Source organism: Bufo bufo, chromosome 2 (assembly GCF_905171765.1).
Source record: "Bufo bufo chromosome 2, aBufBuf1.1, whole genome shotgun sequence".
Lineage (NCBI taxonomy): Eukaryota > Metazoa > Chordata > Amphibia > Anura > Bufonidae > Bufo > Bufo bufo.
The window spans coordinates 454,940,976-454,959,738 of record NC_053390.1 but is presented as its reverse complement, the minus strand read 5'-3'; the positions used below and the strand labels follow the sequence as shown (position 1 = coordinate 454,959,738).

At 41.9% G+C, this 18,763-nt stretch overlaps 1 protein-coding gene across 1 annotated transcript in view; it reads right to left on the bottom strand.

Moving 5' to 3' along the window:
* Nucleotides 1-14,367, bottom strand: part of DIRAS1 (DIRAS family GTPase 1) — a 38,261-nt gene extending 23,894 nt beyond the window's left edge. Inside the window, exon 1 of the mRNA XM_040420414.1 lies at nt 14,098-14,367. The gene's annotated coding sequence lies outside the window, so the exon portion shown is untranslated. The remainder of the gene's footprint in view (nt 1-14,097) is intronic.
* Nucleotides 14,368-18,763: the final 4,396 nt, after the last annotated feature.

The window sequence follows — 18,763 nt, the reverse complement described above, 5'->3', positions numbered from 1 at the left end:
CAAAGCAAAAGGTGGCTACTTTGAAGAACCTAGAATATGACATATTTTCAGTTGTTTCACACTTGTTTGTTATGTATATAATTCCACATGTGTTAATTCATAGTTTTAAAGCCTTCATAGTCATTAAAATAAAGAAAACTCTTTGAATGAGAAGGTGTGTCCAAATTTTTGGTCTGTACTGTATGTAATTACTAAAAAAAAATATATAAAATGATACCTCTGATATAAGCAAATGCATAATTCAGGGGAATCTACAACTCAGGTTTTTAGCCATAATATATTTTGAATAGTTTAACGTGGAGCTCTATAGCTCAGTGGTTAAGGTTCTTTCCTTTACTGTAGAAGGTTGTGAGTTTGAATTCCCACAGAAACATTTTAAAAATAGAGGTCTCATCAGGACTCACTTCGTAAAAAATTATTTTTTTCTTTTTATCATGATATTCTGACCCTCATAACTTTTTTATAGTTATGTCTACAGAGATATGTTGGGGATAATTTTTTGCAGGACGATCTGTCGTTTTTGACAATACCATTTTAGGGTGTGTATGACTTGATCACTTTTTATTACATTTTCTTGGGAGATAAATTGCCGAAGAAACGGCAAATCAGCCTTTTGACATTTTTTTCTCTTACGCCATTCACCATATGTGCATTTTCGCATGTGGAGATGCCCATTTTTTTTAAATTATTATTATTTTGGGGAATGGGGGGGTGATTTTAATTTTAACTTTTTTATATATATATTTTCAAAACTTTTTTTTAAACTTTTTCTTCTTTTTGTTAAATCCCCCAAGTGGACCACAACTTACAATCATCAGATGTAAATTGCTCCATTATTCTGTATAGAAATCACTATATCACAGTTCACTGTGGGGGCATGTAGCGTATTCTGGGGCCATGAGGGTGCAGATCTGTGTGAGGAGCTTTATGGGGTGTAAATCTGTGAGGTAGGGCCGGAATCGACAGAATGTAACTGTGTTGTTAGTACATTATTAGAAGATTTGGGACCCAACTTTTGATTTTGCCCAGGGCCACATTTTGTCTAAAACCGGCCCTGACTGCACTGCGGGTCATGAGTTAAGCCCCAGTGCCGTACAGCGCTGCCAATCAGCAGCAGGGGCCCGGCAGTCACTGACAGTCAAGCCACTGCTGTAAATGCGGGCATTGGTGAAAACACTGTAACCCTCTGTATGCATGTATGTGATTTGTGGAGAGAGGGTGTTCCCTCCCTGTCCACATCGGGTTCCCACGCTGTAGAGATGGGGACCCAATGGCTGGGAAGGCAGACTGATACGTTCCACAGGCATCGAGGCTTGCCTTTAATGGAAGCCTGTGAGATCCAGCCCTCTGTATTTAAATGATAATACACTGACAGTCAATGCATTACAATATACATATATTCGAATGCATTGCAGAGGGCATCAGACATAAAAAAAAAAAAAAAAAGTTCAAAGTGTAAAAAAACACCGCACATGTCCGCAACCATAATAGAAAATGCCTATTCTTGTCCAATTGCGGACAAGAATAGGACATGTTCTATCTTTTCCATGGAGCTGCTGAACGGAACCACGGTTGGGGATAGCACACTGCGTGCTGTCCGTATCTTTTGTGGCCCCATTGAGATGAATAAGTCCACATCCGTTCCACAAAATTGGGGAACGGATGCGGACTTATTCATATGGCTGTCTGAAGGAGCCCTAAGTCATATAAAATTGGAAAAAAATAAGTAAAAATACACATATTAGGAATCACCGCGTCCGTAACGACTGATTCAAAAAATCACATGATCCACCCCATCAAACCATCATCTCATTCCGAAAAAATGAGATCCTACATAAGACAATCGCTCAAAAAAATAAAATATATGGCTCTCAGAAAATGGCAACACAAAAACAAGATCTTTTTCTTTTCAAAAATGCTTTTACAGTGTAAAACTTTACAAAAATAAAATAAAACACATATTAGGTATTGCCGAGTCGGTATCGACTGGCTCTATAAAAATATCACATGATCCACCCCATCAGGTGTAATATTGAGTGATCAAAAAGTCATATGTACCCCAAATTGGTATCAATGAAAAAAATCACCTCATTCCGCAAAAAATGAGCCCCTACATAATACAATCACCCAAAAAATAAAAAACAATTGCACCTGTAAACCAATGCATTAAAATCTGCGCTGCAAAAGCCATATGGCGCTCCTTCTCTCCTGCCATGTACCCCTACAGCAGTTTACCACCACAAATAGGGTGTTGCCGTATTCAGGAGAAAATGGGTAACAAATTATAGGGTGTTTTTTCTCCTGTTACCCCTTGTAAAAATGAAAAATTTGGGGCTAGAGCGGCATTTTATTGGAAGAAATAAAACTTTTCATTTTTACAGCCAAGTGTTTCTAAATCCTGTAAAATGCCTATTGGGTCAAAGTGCTCAGTACAACCCTTAATAAATTCCTTGAGCAGTGTAGTTTATAAAATGAGGTGACCTTTTAGGGTTTCTACTGTAGGGGTACCTCAGGGTCTCTTCAAATACAAAATGGCGCCCAAAAACCATTCTGAAAATCTGCCCTTCAAAAACCATATGGCACTCCTTTTCTTCTGACCACTGCCATGTCCCCCTACAGCATCTTTCTAGCCATCTCACAATCATGTTAACAATATCAGTGAGCTAAAACGGCCCGCACAGTAACCATAATAAAAAAAATATAATCCTCCTGTATCTATTTGAATTTAAAGGGATTATTCAACCACCAAAATGCCCGGGCCTCTCAGGCTGGTCATGCTCCCCGACATCTGAGTTGCTTCTGATGGCCACACGGCCGCCAATGCATCTCCCCGTCGTGTGGATCAAAACATCTGACGACTGGGCGGGCAGCCAATAGCAGGCCACGATGGGAATAAACCTCCCTAGCCTCGCCGGTGACACTATGGAGGCTTGTTCCCGTTGTGGCCTGCTATTGGCTGCCCCCCTGCCGCCGGATGTAAGTATGACCAGTATGAGGGGCCCAGGCACTTTGGGAGGCATTATAGGGGTGGGATAACCCCTTTAAGCTATGATGAATTTCAATGTTCTGAAAGCAAAGACATTTCTCAGCCTGATCGAACATTAAAACACAAAATAATACATTTTATTAGAATCGTATCTATCTAAAATACTGGGGGCCAAAACCACCTTATCAGTGTAAGAACAGGCTAACAAGATACCTGGCATGTATAGAGGGACTCAGATACACGCCATCTACATGCCCGAATGTAGTGCCCTGTGTGTATGCAGCCTCACTCTTGTTCTTGATTTTGGTAAAGTGAGTGTGCGTCACAGAGGTCACTAAAAGACAGACAAAATCACAGCAGGTATTGGGGAGTGTTGCCAATGCCCCTAATTTGTTATACCTCTCAGTGTTACTAACTGAACCACCTGGGGGTCATGGGGCTAAGTACACTAACACCTAGAGACTGTGATGTTACACGGACAAAGCCCAGCTTCTCCCAATCCTGCCTAACATATTAAGATGCGATAATAGACGCTCGCTCAACGCATTTCTGCGTGGGAAAACCCACGCTTCATCAGGAGCAATGAGTACAAAATAACCAGATGAGTGCTGTCAGAAGTTACACTTATGGCGCACTATAGCGTGCGGAAACAGGCGCTGTGATAGCCGAGCACGGCCGAAAGAATGCCGGACTAAAGTAATGTTAGGTCTCTTCATATGTTCAATCCCCTGGACCCTGAGTCCACTAGCATTGCCACCATGATGATCACATATGTGACGTGCTACTGATGTTTCCCGATTGTTTCTTATATCCAATAGGTGCTCACTTAGCTGGTGGGGGTCATCTATTTGCTTACTTGCCAGTGTGGTTTACAATATGTGGGCAAGAATATGTGGGCAAGACGAAGCGTGAACTACGGAGGAGAGTAGGTGAGCACCTATTGGATATAAGAAACAATTGTGAAACATCAGTAGCACGTCACATATGTGATCATCATGGTGGCAATGCTAGTGGACTCAGGGTCCAGGGGATTGAACACATCAAGAGACCCATCCGTGGTGGTGACATCAACACGATGTTACTCCGCAAAGAAACTCAATGGATCTTTAAACTACGGACAGTCAGTCCTAAAGGACTGAATGAGGACATATAATTTGCGTGCTTCATCTGACCTTTAGTGTGGTTTTCATCCACCGTATATTTAGTGCTATTATATACTTATATGTTATTACTTGTACTCCCCTTGTACCCATTGCTTCTTTCCTGTTGACTTAAGTTGCACATCTCTCCTTCTGTGTAACTATCTAATGTCTTATAATTGGCCCCGTACTGTTATTAATTTTACCCACACATGTATACATCCCCCGTTATACCCTGTGGTTTTCCTTTATTAATTAAGCATCCTCTGCTGTCATGTGTTTACTGATTGCTTCCTACGGGGGAACCTCGTTTGTACGATGCCCACCTAATACATATGATGCCCTGCGCCGGGCGACACTTAGCCGCATCTTCTATTCTCCCACACCGACGAGCGCGCATGCGCTCCCCTTCCAGATGCTACCGCAATACTTCTCGCTTCAGGCAGTTGGGGGGGCGTGTCATTCTGACGCGCCCATACTCCTGATTGGCTGGCAGGGTCTAACATTACTTTAGTCTGGCGTTCTTTCGGCCGCGCATGGCCATCACAGCGCCGATTTCCGCACGCTATAGTGCGCCATAAGTGTAACTTCTGACAGCACTCATCTGGTTATTTTGTACTCATTGCTCCTGATGAAGCGTGGGTTTTCCCACGCAGAAACGTGTTGAGTGAGCGTCTATTACCGCATCTTAATATGTTTGGCAGGATTGGGAGAAGCTGTGCTTTGTCCGTGTGACATCACAGTCTCTAGGTGTTAGTGTACTTAGCCCCATGACCCCCAGGTGGTTCAGTTAGTAACACTGAGAGGTATAACAAATTAGGGGGATTGGCAACACTCCCCCAATACCTGCTGGGATTTTGGCTGTCTTTTAGTGACCTCTGTGGGACACACACTCACTTTACCAAAATCAAGAACAAGAGTGAGGCTGCATACACACAGGGCACTACATTCGGACATGTAGATGGCGTGTGTCTGAGTCCCTCGATACATGCCGGGTATCTTGTTAGCCTGTTCTTACACTGATAAGGGAGTTTTGGCCCCCAGTATTTTATTTTCTGTTTTAACGTTCAACCAGGCTGAGAATTTGTGATTTACGGTGAACGTACATTTTTCAACGCCATTTGTTTAGTGTGTTACAAGCAAAGACATTGCTCTCTGAAAAAAACATTTTACAAAGTTTCTTGTGGTCTCTTAATACTATTAGTTTATGCAAAGTTGTGTGAAAAGTTGAGACACAAATAATAGTAATATAGCTGAAAATAAAGACATTATGGGGGAAATTTATCATGAGTGTAACCTTTAAATAGTCTTTTGCTTAAGTCTGCGTTGTGAGTACTTTGTGGCAAATTTATGAAATGTCACAAATTGTTGATAAATTTTGCGCATCAACCCCTTAATGACCAGGTGATTTTCCATTTTCTTTTTTTACTTCCAGCCTTCCCAAAGCCATAACTTTTTTATTATTCCATTAACACAGCCATATGAGGGCTTGTTTTTTGCGGGACAAGTTGTACTTTCTAATGGCCAATTACAGTTGCATACAATGTAGGGGAAGTGGGAAAAAATCTAAATGGGGTGGAATTATAAAAAAAAAAAAAACACCATTCGGCCAAAGTTTTTTTCAGCATTTCCTATGTGCTAAAACTGACCTGTTACTTACATTCCCCGGGTCTGTCCGATTACAACGATACCACATATGTATAGTTTTTTTTAAATGTTTCAATACTTAAAAAAACGAATTGCATTGCATCATTGCATCGTCATATTCTGATTGCCATAACCTTTTTATTTTTATGTGTACTGAGCTGTGTGAGGGCTCAGTTTTTGTGTGTGGCAATGATATCATTTTGGGGTATGTATGATCTTTGTTTAGGCCTAGTTCACACGAACGTTTTTTTTGCGGGTGTACGGGCCGTTTTTTTGTGTTCCGTATACGGTCCGTATACGGAACCATTCATTTCAATGGTTTCGCAAAAAAAACGGAATGTGTTCCGTATGCATTCCGTTTCTGTATTTCCGTTTTTCCGTTCCGTTGAAAGATAGAACATGTCCTATATTTGGCCGTAAATCACGATCCGTGGCTCCATTAAAGTCAATGGGTCCGCAAAAAAAACAGAACACATACGGAAATGCATCCGTATGTCTTCCGTATCCGTTCCGTTTTTTCTGAACCATCTATTGAAAATGTTATGGCCAGCCCAATTTTTTCTATGTAATTACTGTATACTGTATATGCCATACGGAAAAACGGAACGGAAAAACGGAAAGGAAACGGAAACACAACGGAACTCAAAAACGGAACAACGGATCCGTGAAAAACGGACCGCAAAAAACTATAAAAGCCATATGTTCCTTGCGCCCTCTCCGATTCTGTCATGTCCTACATGGGTCCTCGTTGAAACCTCTTAATCAGCTAATAGAGCCCTCTACTACTCGCCCCGGTCACACTTTTCAATATCTCCAGCTCCAACACTTTTACTCGTCCATGCGCAAAACCCACGCTCTGTCTAGATCCCTAACGTCATTCGAACAAATGTGTCTGGCCCCTTCGGCAGTGTTCAGGGATATTTCCACCATCTACAACCTACTCACCCTCCAACACTCTACCCAACTCCCCCCTTTCTGTTCAGCCTGGGAACGTGACTTGGATGTGCAGCTCACCCCTTCTCAGTGGAGGAGAGCCTTCCTCCTGACTCACAAGGCGCTGATTCCCACAAGGGCGCAGGAGACAAATTATAAGGTCCTGTCTAGATGGTACAGAGTCCCTGCTCTCCTACATAAATGGTTCCCGACTGTTTCCAATAACTGTTGGAGATGTTTGTCGGAAGAAGGCACCATGCTTCATGTCTGGTGGCAATGCCCCCTCCTGCGACCTTTTTGGGACTCGGTGCATAAAGTCACGCGGAGCGTGACAGGGATTCCTATTCCCAATACGCCTGAATCCCTCTTACTGTCCATATTTGACCTGACTATCCCAGCCTACAAAGCCTCCCTCCTGAAATATATGCTTCAAGCCGCTAGAACGGTCATCCCTCGTCATTGGAAGTCATCTTCCCCCCCTGTACTCAAGGAGTGGTTTGAGGAAATTGCTCTCCACCAAAGAATGGAGGACCTGATCTGTGTTACCCCTCCAGATGTTGCTCGTTTTACTAAAGTATGGAGCCCCTGGGAGCTGTTTCGCACTTCTGACGAATTCCGGGAAGCGTGTCTGCAGCAAGTGTTCGTATAGGGTTCCCCCCTTTCCTCCCCTCCTTTCTCCCTTGTCGTTTCTCTCTCTCTTGTCCGTGTCTTGTTTTTTCGTCCCTTGTAATTGTTGAATTTTTATTTTTTTATTTTTTCTCTTTTTGGTACTATTCCTCTTTTGCGGTTATTACTGTTATTGGGATAGGCTCCCAATTGTATTGAAAAACTATTGTTGCCTTATGTATTCTACACTCACCAGTAAGAATCTTGTATTTACCTTGTAACCTTGTCAATACTTTTTCTGGAAAAATAAACGTTTTGAATGATAAAAGCCATATGTTCGTGTGAACTAGGCCTTACCCTTTATTACATTTTTTGTAAAGTGACCAAAAAATGTTGAAAATTGACTTTTTGTTTCTGTTTCACCATTTGCCGTATGGGATAAATATTTTTACATTTTAACAGTATGGGCGTTTTCGCATGTGGTGATACCCTTGATGTTTATTTTTTTAATTGTTTATGTAATTTAATTTTTCATTTGAGGAAAGAAGGGTGATTTTAAATGTTTGTATTGTTTTTAACCCCTTCAACCCCGGGCCTTTTTTCACCTTCCTGAACAGGCCATTTTTTGCAGATCTGACATGTCACTTTATGTGGTGATAACTTTAAAACGCTTTTACTTATACAGGCTATTCTGATATTGTTTTCTCGTCACATATTGTACTTCATGACAGTGGTAAAAATAAGTTAAAAAAAAAACATTTTTATTGATAAAAAAATACCACATTTTCCCAAAAATTTGAAAAATTTGCAAATTTCCAAATTTCAATTTCTCTACTCTTATAATAGATAGTAATACCTTCAAAAATAGTAATTACTTTACATTCCCCATATGTCTACTTCATGTTTAGATCATTTTGAAAATGACATTTTATTTTTTGGGGACGTTAGAAGGCTTAGAAGTATGGAAGCAAATTTAGAAATTTTTCGGCAAATTTCCAAAACCCACTTTTTAAGGACCAGTTCAGGTCTGAAGTCACTTTGTGAGGCTTACATAATAGAAACCACCCTCATTTTAGAAACTACACCCCTCAAGGTATACAAAACTGATTTTACAAACTTTCTTAACCCTTTAGGTGTTCCACAAGAATTGATGGAAAATGGAGATGAAATTTCACTTCTTTGGCAGATTTTACATTTTAATCAATTTTTTTCAGTAGCAAAGCAAGGGTTAACAGCCAAATAAAACTCAATATTTATTACCCTGATTCTGCAGTTTACAGAAACACCCCACATGTGATCGTAAACTGCTGTACGGGCACACGGCAGGGCGCAGAAGGAAAGGAACGCCATATGGTTTTTGGAAGGCAAATTTAGCTGAACTGATTTTTAGATGCCATGTCCCATTTGAAGCCCCCCTGATGCACCCCTACAGTAGAAACTCAAAAAAGTGACCACATTTTGGAAACTACGGGATAAAATGCCAGTTTTATTGGTAGTATTTTGGGGTACATATGATTTTTTTATTGCTCTATATTACGTTTTGACACCGTTTTTATTTTTACAGCGTTTAACCGAGGGATTAGGTCATGTGATTTTTTTATAGAGCAGATCGTTATGCACGTGGCAATACCTAATATGTATACTTTTTTTTATTTTTTTCACTTTAGCACAATAATAGCAGTTTTGAAGCAAAAAATAATCATATTTTAGTGTCTCATAGTCTGAGAGCCATAGCTTTTTTATTTTTTGACCGATTCTCTCAGGTAGGGTCTAATTTTTTGCGGGATGAGGTGACGGTCTGATTGGTACTATTTTGGGGGCATACGCCTTTTTGATCACTTGGTGTTGCAATTTTTGTGATGTACTGTGACAAAAATGGAATTTTTTTTTACACAGTTTTTATTTTAATTTTTTACGGTGTTCACCTGAGTGGTTATGTCATGTGATATTTTTATAGAGCTGTTTGTTACGGACATGGCGATACCTAATATGTATACTTTTTATTTTTTTCACTTTAGCACAATAATAGCAGTTTTGACACAACAAAAATGGTGTTTTAGTGTCTCCATGTTCTGAGAGCTATAGTTTTTTTATTTTTTGGGCGATTGTCTTAGGTAGGGGCTCATTTTTTGCGGGATGAGGTGATGGTTCTATTGATACCATTTTGGGGGGCATACGCTTTTTTGATCGCTTGGTGTTGCACTTTTTGTGATGTAAGGTGCTTTTTTTTTACACTGTTTTTATTTTTTATGGTGTTTATCGGACATATTTATAGAGCCGGTCATTACGGACGCGGCAATACCTAATATGTGTGGGTTTTGTTTTTTCAGTTTTTTATTATAAAATAAGGGGAAAGGGGCGTTTTTTTTCTTTTTTACTTTATACATTTTTTTACTTTATTAATTTTTATTAAAAACACTTTTTTTTTTTTACTTTACTTTATTTATGACATTCACTTTTGGGGGTCTGATCCCCTCTGCAATGCATTACAATAAATCTGTATTGTAATGCATTGCCTGTTAGTGTATGACTCAGTGTCATACACTAACAGGTGGCCTAGGAGACCCAGCCTGAGGCTGGATCTCCTCGGCTCCCGTAGAAGGCAGTTCCCGATGCCGTGCAAGGCATTGGGCAGCCTCTGCACGGCATCGGGCTGCCTTGTGTCGCATCGGGTCCCCGCCACAGCAGCGCGGGGACTCGATGCGATCGTTCACCCGACACAAACCTCTTCTATGGGGTCAATGTAGAAGAGAAAATAGGCAGCGGCACTCACCCGTGTGTAGATAAACAGCTTTATTTCTCAAAATAGCATCAGGCCGGGGGCGGACAATTCTTGAGCACGCATTGAACAGCGGCGGGAGAGTGAATCTACCCGTAACACGTATGGTGAAACAAGTGATGTACCTGCATTGAAAAGCCTCCGATAATACTGTATGGCCATACAGAAGAAAATCTCTACAGTAAAGGATTAACTATTCTTATCGTCGAAAGCTGCACCAAAGGAAATTGCGGAACAGAGTGGCAACTCCCGCGATCTTTGGAACTCCCGCAAAATTTAAACCAGCTTGCTGTATGGAGCGACTGAATAAGCCGGCAAATATTTAAAGCTCCATTGAAGCAATAGGGAGACAGCAGACGCTAGACGGTAAGCCAAATATCGATTTAAAGTTTTCTTCAATCCAAAGCTCATATCGACCATAAAAGGATATGCTATAAGAGACTTTTCACATTATCAGGATTCCTGTGGACACTTTATGAACATATTGCGCTCCCAGTGAATACACCTACAACATTTTCAGTGACATTCAGTTTCCCAAATTGGGATAGAGCGCTAGAAGATAATACCCCCTCTTTCCCAAATAACAGCATATACTTGAAGTTTCTTGGTGTGATATATATTATTGAGGTTAAATCTTACACTTTTGTCAACAAATGCTACTTCCGTTTTTCTACACCACCCCCTAATGGAGTGAGTTTGCAACTTTTTTGCAGATTTCTCAAAATATCGCAGTTATAAATCTGGAGTGAAACTAATTATAGGGGGCTGTCTCACTCAGGCATTTATCATGTAGAAAACGTTAATACAAGGCACTTACTAATGTATTATGATTGTCCATATTGTCTCCTTTGCTGGCTTGATTCATTTTTCCATCCCATTATACACTTCTCCGGGGGTTACGACCATCCTGCCATCTAGCAGTGGTGGTCGTGCTTGTACACTATAGAAAGAAGCACCGACCTATGCACACTACCACGGTCCCGGCCACCAGAGAGGCCAGCACCTTTTGCTATAGTGCATAAGCAAGACCACCACTGCTGGACTGCAGGGTGGTCGTAACCCCTGAATACGAGCAGTGTATAATGTGATGGAAAAATGATTCCAGCCAGTAAAGGAAGCAATATGGACAATCATAATACATTAGTAAGGCTAGTTTCACACTAGCGGCAAGGAACTCTGGCAGGCTGTTCCGGTGGGTGAACAGCCTGTTGGATCCGTGCTGCCACTAGTGCACGCGTGCCCCTGGTCTACCGCTCCAGCCCCATTGACTATAATGGGGGCGGGCCGGAGTTTTGTTCCGGCCACCTCTCGGGCATGTTTGCCGTGCTGCCACCGGAACTCCGACCACCCCCATTATAGTCAATGGGGCCGGAGCGGTAGTACGGGGGCACGAGTGCACTAGCGGCAGCACGGATCCAGGAACAGCCGTCCGGAACAGCCTGCCCGGAGTCCCTTGCCGCTAGTGCGAAAGTACCCTAAGTGCCTTGTGTTAACTTTCTCTACATGATAAATGCCACTTGTTGAAGTGAGATAACCCTTTAAATACAGTACAAATTATTGTCCTATGTAATCTACTGTCAGTTTACTTGTGCTGTGAGGGGAAGATGTTAACTGCTAGTAAACTAGTAGACTAGTAGAGTTAGGTTAACAATATGACAGTTCTTGATAGGCCTAGATAAAGATACCCAGAAGAGCATGCACTTATCAGAGTAATGTGCCATGCTCTACTTGAGTCATTCATCCCCCTTCCTTCCTTGGTGGGAGTGAATGGCCTGACTGTAAAAAGTCAAGCGAGGCTGTCTACTGTGCTAAACCTCCAAACAACGAAGGGAGTTAAAGGGGTTTTCCGAGATTTTAATACTGATGACCTGTTCTTAGAATAGGTCATCACTATCTGATCGACAGGGGTCCAACAAACAGGACCCCCACTGATCAGCTATTTAAGAAGACCGTGGCGCTACTCTAAGCCCCATGGCCTTCTCTCTGCTTTTCCTAGGCCTGTGACATCACGTTCATCAATTATCTGGCCTAGGAGCAGCTCAGCCCCATAGAAGTGATTGCGGCTGACCGCCGATACCAGGCGCAGCCGCTATACAATGTATGGCGCTGTGTTTGGTAAACTGTGAGAGGGCAGAGGCGCTCACAGAAGTGACGATGCCTTCTCAAAACAGCTGATCGGCGGTAGTCTTGGGTGTTGGACCCCCACTGATCAGATACTGATGACCTATCCAGGGGATAGCACAGGAAGTAGAATACATAGAGAGACTTCAAAATGACATCCAGAAAACCATCCTATTGTATTTTGTTAAAAAATAAATAAGTAGAATAGTTACATATAGGCAATGAAATTGATGGTGGTGACCCTTTAAGAACACCAATAATATAAAATGTGGTCTCTAATTAGGAATTGCTCTTCAAATGATTATCAAGAGCCAAAGTATAGGAGTTCAGTCTATCCTGACAGTGAACATTAAGTCCATTATAGCAGAGATTGTACTGATGTAGCTGAGGACACCGCGAGGAGGAATAGCAGAGCCTAACTGGAGATGCGGTTCTGTTTTATCATGTGAGTCATCCAGGTCTTCTATGTGACGTATTCCTGTTGTGTGGGGGGATACCACCATAATGGGACATGCATTGCAGCACAAGTAAGCCTGACCTGTAGAAGTCATGGCTAATCCAGCAATCTATAGCCAGATGACAGGACGCTGGGCCCCTTACTACATAATGAAGAACTGCAAGTGCCTGTGTGATAATAACCTGCTGGCAAATACTTCACATCAGCGTATGTATAATGTGGGCTTGGAGTGGAATAACCTAGCTTTCACTGCAATATTTCATTGCAAAAAAAATAAATAGCAGAGGCAGCAGTCTATGATAATGGCGGAGATATGCTGAATCAGAGAACCTGTACTATACTGCTATACACGCCGAACATGGACTTGTGTGGAGAAGACCTCTCCTGCTCAGTCTCACGTTGCATTGCAGACAGCATGAGGGGTCTTGGTCCAATGTCCTCCAGCCACAGGGCGAGCGGAGCACATGGTCAGTGCCCGAACTTCTGCTCGGTCAAGGGTAGTGGCACTGTGGTCACTCCTTGCTTTACAAAGGGCACCTTCTGACCCTAATTTTAGAACAAGGTAGGTGTGTTCGAGTATACATATATATAAATGATAGCGATAGATGTGAGAGATAGATATATGAGATAGATAGACAGATAGTAGATAGATGGATATTAGTTGATAGACAGATAGTAGATAGATGGATATTAGATAGATACATACATAGATATTAGATAGATAGATGATAGATATGAAATTAGATAGATAATAATTAAATATATATATATAATAAATAGAAAGAAAGAAAGATATGAAATAGATACATAGACATGAGAGAGGTATAAAGAGATAGATATGAGATATATAGATACATAGGATAGATAGATAGATAGATAGATAGATATGAAATAGATAGTAGATAGATAGTAGATAGATAGTAGATAGATAATAGATAGGAGATATATAGATAGATAGATATGAAATAGATAGTAGATAGATAATAGATAGGAGATATATAGATAGATATGAAATAGATAGATAGATAGATAGTAGATAGATAATATATAGGAGATATATAGATAGATATATAGATAGATATAGATAGATAGATAGATAGATAGATAGATAATAGATATATAGATACATAACATAGATAGATATTAGATAGATAATAGATAATAGATATGAAATAGATAGTAGATAGACAGTAGATAGATAGATAGATAGATAGATAGATAGATAGACACAGCACCTATCAGCTCTGGTACACTGCATGAGGCTTTCTCACAGGGCTTGATGCTGGAAAATGCCACCCTCCCTTCTCTTCCCTCCTGACAATGCCCACTCCCGTGCTGCAGGATTTTTGCAGAGATGCCATCACTGTAGCTGATGAGGGTAATAGTACTAGTGAGGGGTGAGGATGGAAGCAGTGGTGCAGCCTCTTACCTCGTCAGTGGTGTCCTGCTCTCTGCCTCTCACAGCATTGTTCGCAGTGCTGCCGCCCGCGGGTCCTCTGCAGTGTGGAGCTGCTGCCGCTCTCCGCTCCGGATGTCCCCGGCTTCTGTGTGTCTACTCTGTCCCCTCACACATGTAGCCCCTTGTGTCCTGATCTAGGCTGCCGTGTGCAGTCGGTGGGCTGGTGCTTCTGGTCAGGATGCTGACAGCTCCTCACACACATCCACCTCTCCTATAAAGAGCCGCACGTCCTGCTCTCCCTCATCCCTCAGTCTGTGGCACTGCACTCGGTGATTAATCATTCAGGGACACGGGCTAATTTGTCACTGATGAGCAGCCCTTCGGGTGACTCCTCAGGATTCTGCAGGAACCCGTGGGCTGCATGGAGGTATCGGAGGGAGGGATGTGGATGAGGGTGTGCATGTGTCCAACGTGATGATGGCAGCTCGCCTTGTGCTCATGTTACACACCCACATATGTATGTATGTGTGTGTGTGTATATATATATATATATATATATATATATATATATATAGCTCTTACATAATACAGACATTGACTGTTACAGGATGCAGCTGAGGAACAACAAGGCCAAGAGGAGAAGACATCCCCACATCAGTGAGGGGGAGAGGATAGGCTGTAATGGTGCCTAATTGGTTTTCATTTATATGACAAGCATGGGCTGAAGCACACTGGTGCAGGGTCTGCTGGAATACCCCCTGGGGAAGCAGCTTCCATGTGTGACCAGAGGTTATAGCTGTACATGTGGGTTATCCTCTGCATTGGTCACTCACCGCCAATTTGGGCTCATTGCGTTATTGACGTTTACCAGAGCTGACGTGCCCTGAGTCTTGAGGGCTCTCGGGCCTTCTCTCACTACGTGTGGAGAGCTTCATCAGCTTCTACTGAACGCACCAAAGCTGTCTGATGATTCCTCTATTCCCCAATGGTTATGAATCCTTTTCGAGCTGCAAATACCCGGCTGCTTGTTGCCAGAGCATGCACACAAAGGAATTAGGCCTGTCGTGTTTGTTTCTGCACTGAAATCCATGCAGGGGTTTCCCCAAAAGAAAAATAGCTGAAAAGCGATTCTAGCCATACTATAATCCACGCATAAAGATATAAAGCACACATTCTGGTAAAGTAACCTGTGGCGCCAGCTCTCTTCCCTTGGGTAGAGGTTCAGCGGGCTACACAAAGTGATAACTGCTCGAGACACCATTTGGTGTCAACTGGAGAGAGGTTATCAATTGCGTTCCCAAACAGCAGTGAGCAGTGTCGGACTGGGGTACCTAGGGCCCACCTGTAAAATTCTTTCTGGGGGCCCACTATACAGATATAAACAAATATTACCTGCTCACACAGCAGCAAGATGTTACAAGGGTATTGATTATGGCGGCCCCTGCAGCAACTTCAAGAAGGCAAATCCCTAGGAAACGAGGCTACTGGCTCCCTGCCTCGATGTTGGTTAGAAGACATCTCAGCCACCCAATGCATCTACAGTCATGGCCAAAAGTTTTGAGAATGACACAAATATTAGTTTTCACAAAGTTTGCTGCTAAACTGCTTTTAGATCTTTGTTTCAGTTGTTTCTGTGATGTAGTGAAATATAATTACACGTACTTCATACGTTTCAAAGGCTTTTATCGACAATTACATGACATTTATGCAAAGAGTCAGTATTTGCAGTGTTGGCCCTTCTTTTTCAGGACCTCTGCAATTCGACTGGGCATGCTCTCAATCAACTTCTGGGCCAATTCCTGACTGATAGCAACCCATTCTTTCATAATCACTTCTTGGAGTTTGTCAGAATTAGTGGGTTTTTGTTTGTCCACCCGCCTCTTGAGGATTGACCACAAGTTCTCAATGGGATTAAGATCTGGGGAGTTTCCAGGCCATGGACCCAAAATGTCAACGTTTTGGTCCCCGAGCCACTTAGTTATCACTTTTGCCTTATGGCACGGTGCTCCATCGTGCTGGAAAATGCATTGTTCTTCACCAAACTGTTTTTGGCTTGTTGGAAGAAGTTGCTGTTGGAGTGTGTTTTGGTACCATTCTTTATTCATGGTTGTGTTTTTGGGCAAAATTGTGAGTGAGCCCACTCCCTTGGATGAGAAGCAACCCCACACATGAATGGTCTCAGGATGCTTTACTGTTGGCATGACACAGGACTGATGGTAGCGCTCACCTTTTCTTCTCCGGACAAGCCTTTTTCCTGATGCCCCAAACAATTGGAAAGAGGCTTCATCGGAGAATATGACTTTGCCCCAGTCCTCAGCAGTCCATTCACCATATTTTCTGCAGAAGATCAATCTGTCCCTGATGTTTTTTTTGGAGAGAAGTGGCTTCTTTGCTGGCCTTCTTGACACCAGGCCATCTTCCAAAAGTCTTCGCCTCACTGTGCGTGCAGATGCGCTCACACCTGCCTGCTGCCATTCCTGAGCAAGCTCTGCACTGGTGGCACTCCGATCCCGCAGCTGAATCCTCTTTAGGAGACAATCCTGGCACTTGCTGGACTTTCTTGGACGCCCTAAAGCCTTCTTAACAAGAATTGAACCTCTTTCCTTGAAGTTCTTGATGATCCTATAAATTGTTGATTGAGGTGCAATCTTAGTAGCCACAATATCCTTGCCTGTGAAGCCATTTTTATGCAACGCAATGATGGCTGCACGCGTTTCTTTGCAGGTCACCATGGTTAACAATGGAAGAACAATGATTTCAAGCATCACCCTCCTTTTAACATGTCAAGTCTGCCATTTTAACCCAATCAGCCTGACATAATGATCTCCAGCCTTGTGCTCGTCAACATTCTCACCTGAGTTAACAAGACGATTACTGAAATGATCTCAGCAGGTCCTTTAATGGGATTAAGTTAATTTTGATGGCAAAGAAGGACTATGCAATTCATCTGATCACTCTTCATAACATTCTAGAGTATATGCAAATTGCTATTATAAAAACTTAAGCAGCAACTTTTCCAATTTCCAATATTTATGTAATTCTCAAAACTTTTGGCCACGACTGTATATAATAAACTGCTGAATAATCCACCCAGGTTTTTTTTTGTTTTTTTTAAAACATCTTTTTATTGAAGTGGAAGATTACATACAATACAAATATTTGTATCATACAGAAAATAATGACATTTTACATATCATTGATCATAATTCAAGTCCATCTTTCCACATCATTTTCAATTTTTTCCTACCCTCCCCCCAACCACCCAGGTTTTATTTGCCATAGGCTGGTTGAGATGCTGTACGGTGCCTACTTACAGTCAGGTCCATAAATATTGGGACATCAACACAATTCTAACATTTTTGGCTCTATACACCACCACAATGGATTTGAAATGAAACGAACAAGATGTGCTTTAACCGCAGACTGTCAGCATTAATTTGAGGGTATTTACATCCAAATCAGTTGAACGGTGTAGGAATTACAACAGTTTGCATATGTGCCTCCCACTGGTTAAGGGACCAAAAGTAATGGGACAATTGGCTACTTAGCTGTTCCATGGCCAGGTGTGTGTTATTCCCTCATTATCCCAATTACAATGAGCAGATAAAAGGTCCAGAGTTAATTTCAAGTGTGCTATTTGCATTTGGAATCTTTTGCTGTCAACTCTCAAGATGAGATCCAAAGAGCTGTCACTATCAGTGAAGCAAGCCATCATTAGGCTGAAAAAACAAAACAAACCCATCAGAGAGATAGCAAAAACATTAGGCGTGGCCAAAACAACTGTTTGGAACATTCTTAAAAAGGAGGAACGCACCGGTGAGTTCAGCAACACCAAAAGACCCGGAAGACCACGGAAAACAACTGTGGTGGATGACCGAAGAATTCTTTCCCTGGTGAAGAAAACGGTCTTCACAACAGTTGGCCAGATCAAGAACACTCTCCAGGAGGTAGGTGTATGTGTGTCAAAGTCAACAATCAAGAGAAGACTTCACCAGAGTTAATACAGAGGGTTCACCACAAGATGTAAACCATTGGTGAGCCTCAAAAACAGGAAGGCCAGATTAGACTTTGACAAACGACATCTAAAAAAGCCTTCACAGTTCTGGAACAACATCCTATGGACAGATGAGACCAAGATCAACTTGTACCAGAGTGATGGGAAGAGAAGAGTATGGAGAAGGAAAGGAACTGCTCATGATCCTAATCATACCACCTCATCAGTGAAGCATGGTGGTGGTAGTGTCATGGCGTGGGCATGTATGGCTGCCAATGGAACTGGTTCTCTTGTATTTATTGATGATGTGACTGCTGACAAAAACAGCAGGATGAATTCTGAAGTGCTTTTATACAGTATCTCACTAACGTGAGTACACCCCTCACATTTTTGTAAATATTTTATTATGCCTTTTCATGGGACAACACTGAAGATATGACACTTTGATACAATGTAAAGTAGTCAGTGTACAGCTTGTATAACACTAAAAATTTGGTGTGCCCTCAAAATGACTCAACACATTAAATGTCTAAACCCCTGGCAACAAAAGGGAGCACACCCTAAGTGAAAATGGCCAAATTGTGCCCAATTAGGTACTTTCCCTCCCCGGTGTCATGTGACTCATTAGTGTTTCAAGGTCTCAGGTGTGAATGGGGAGCAGGTGTGTGAAATTTGGTGTTATAGCTCTCACACTCATCACTG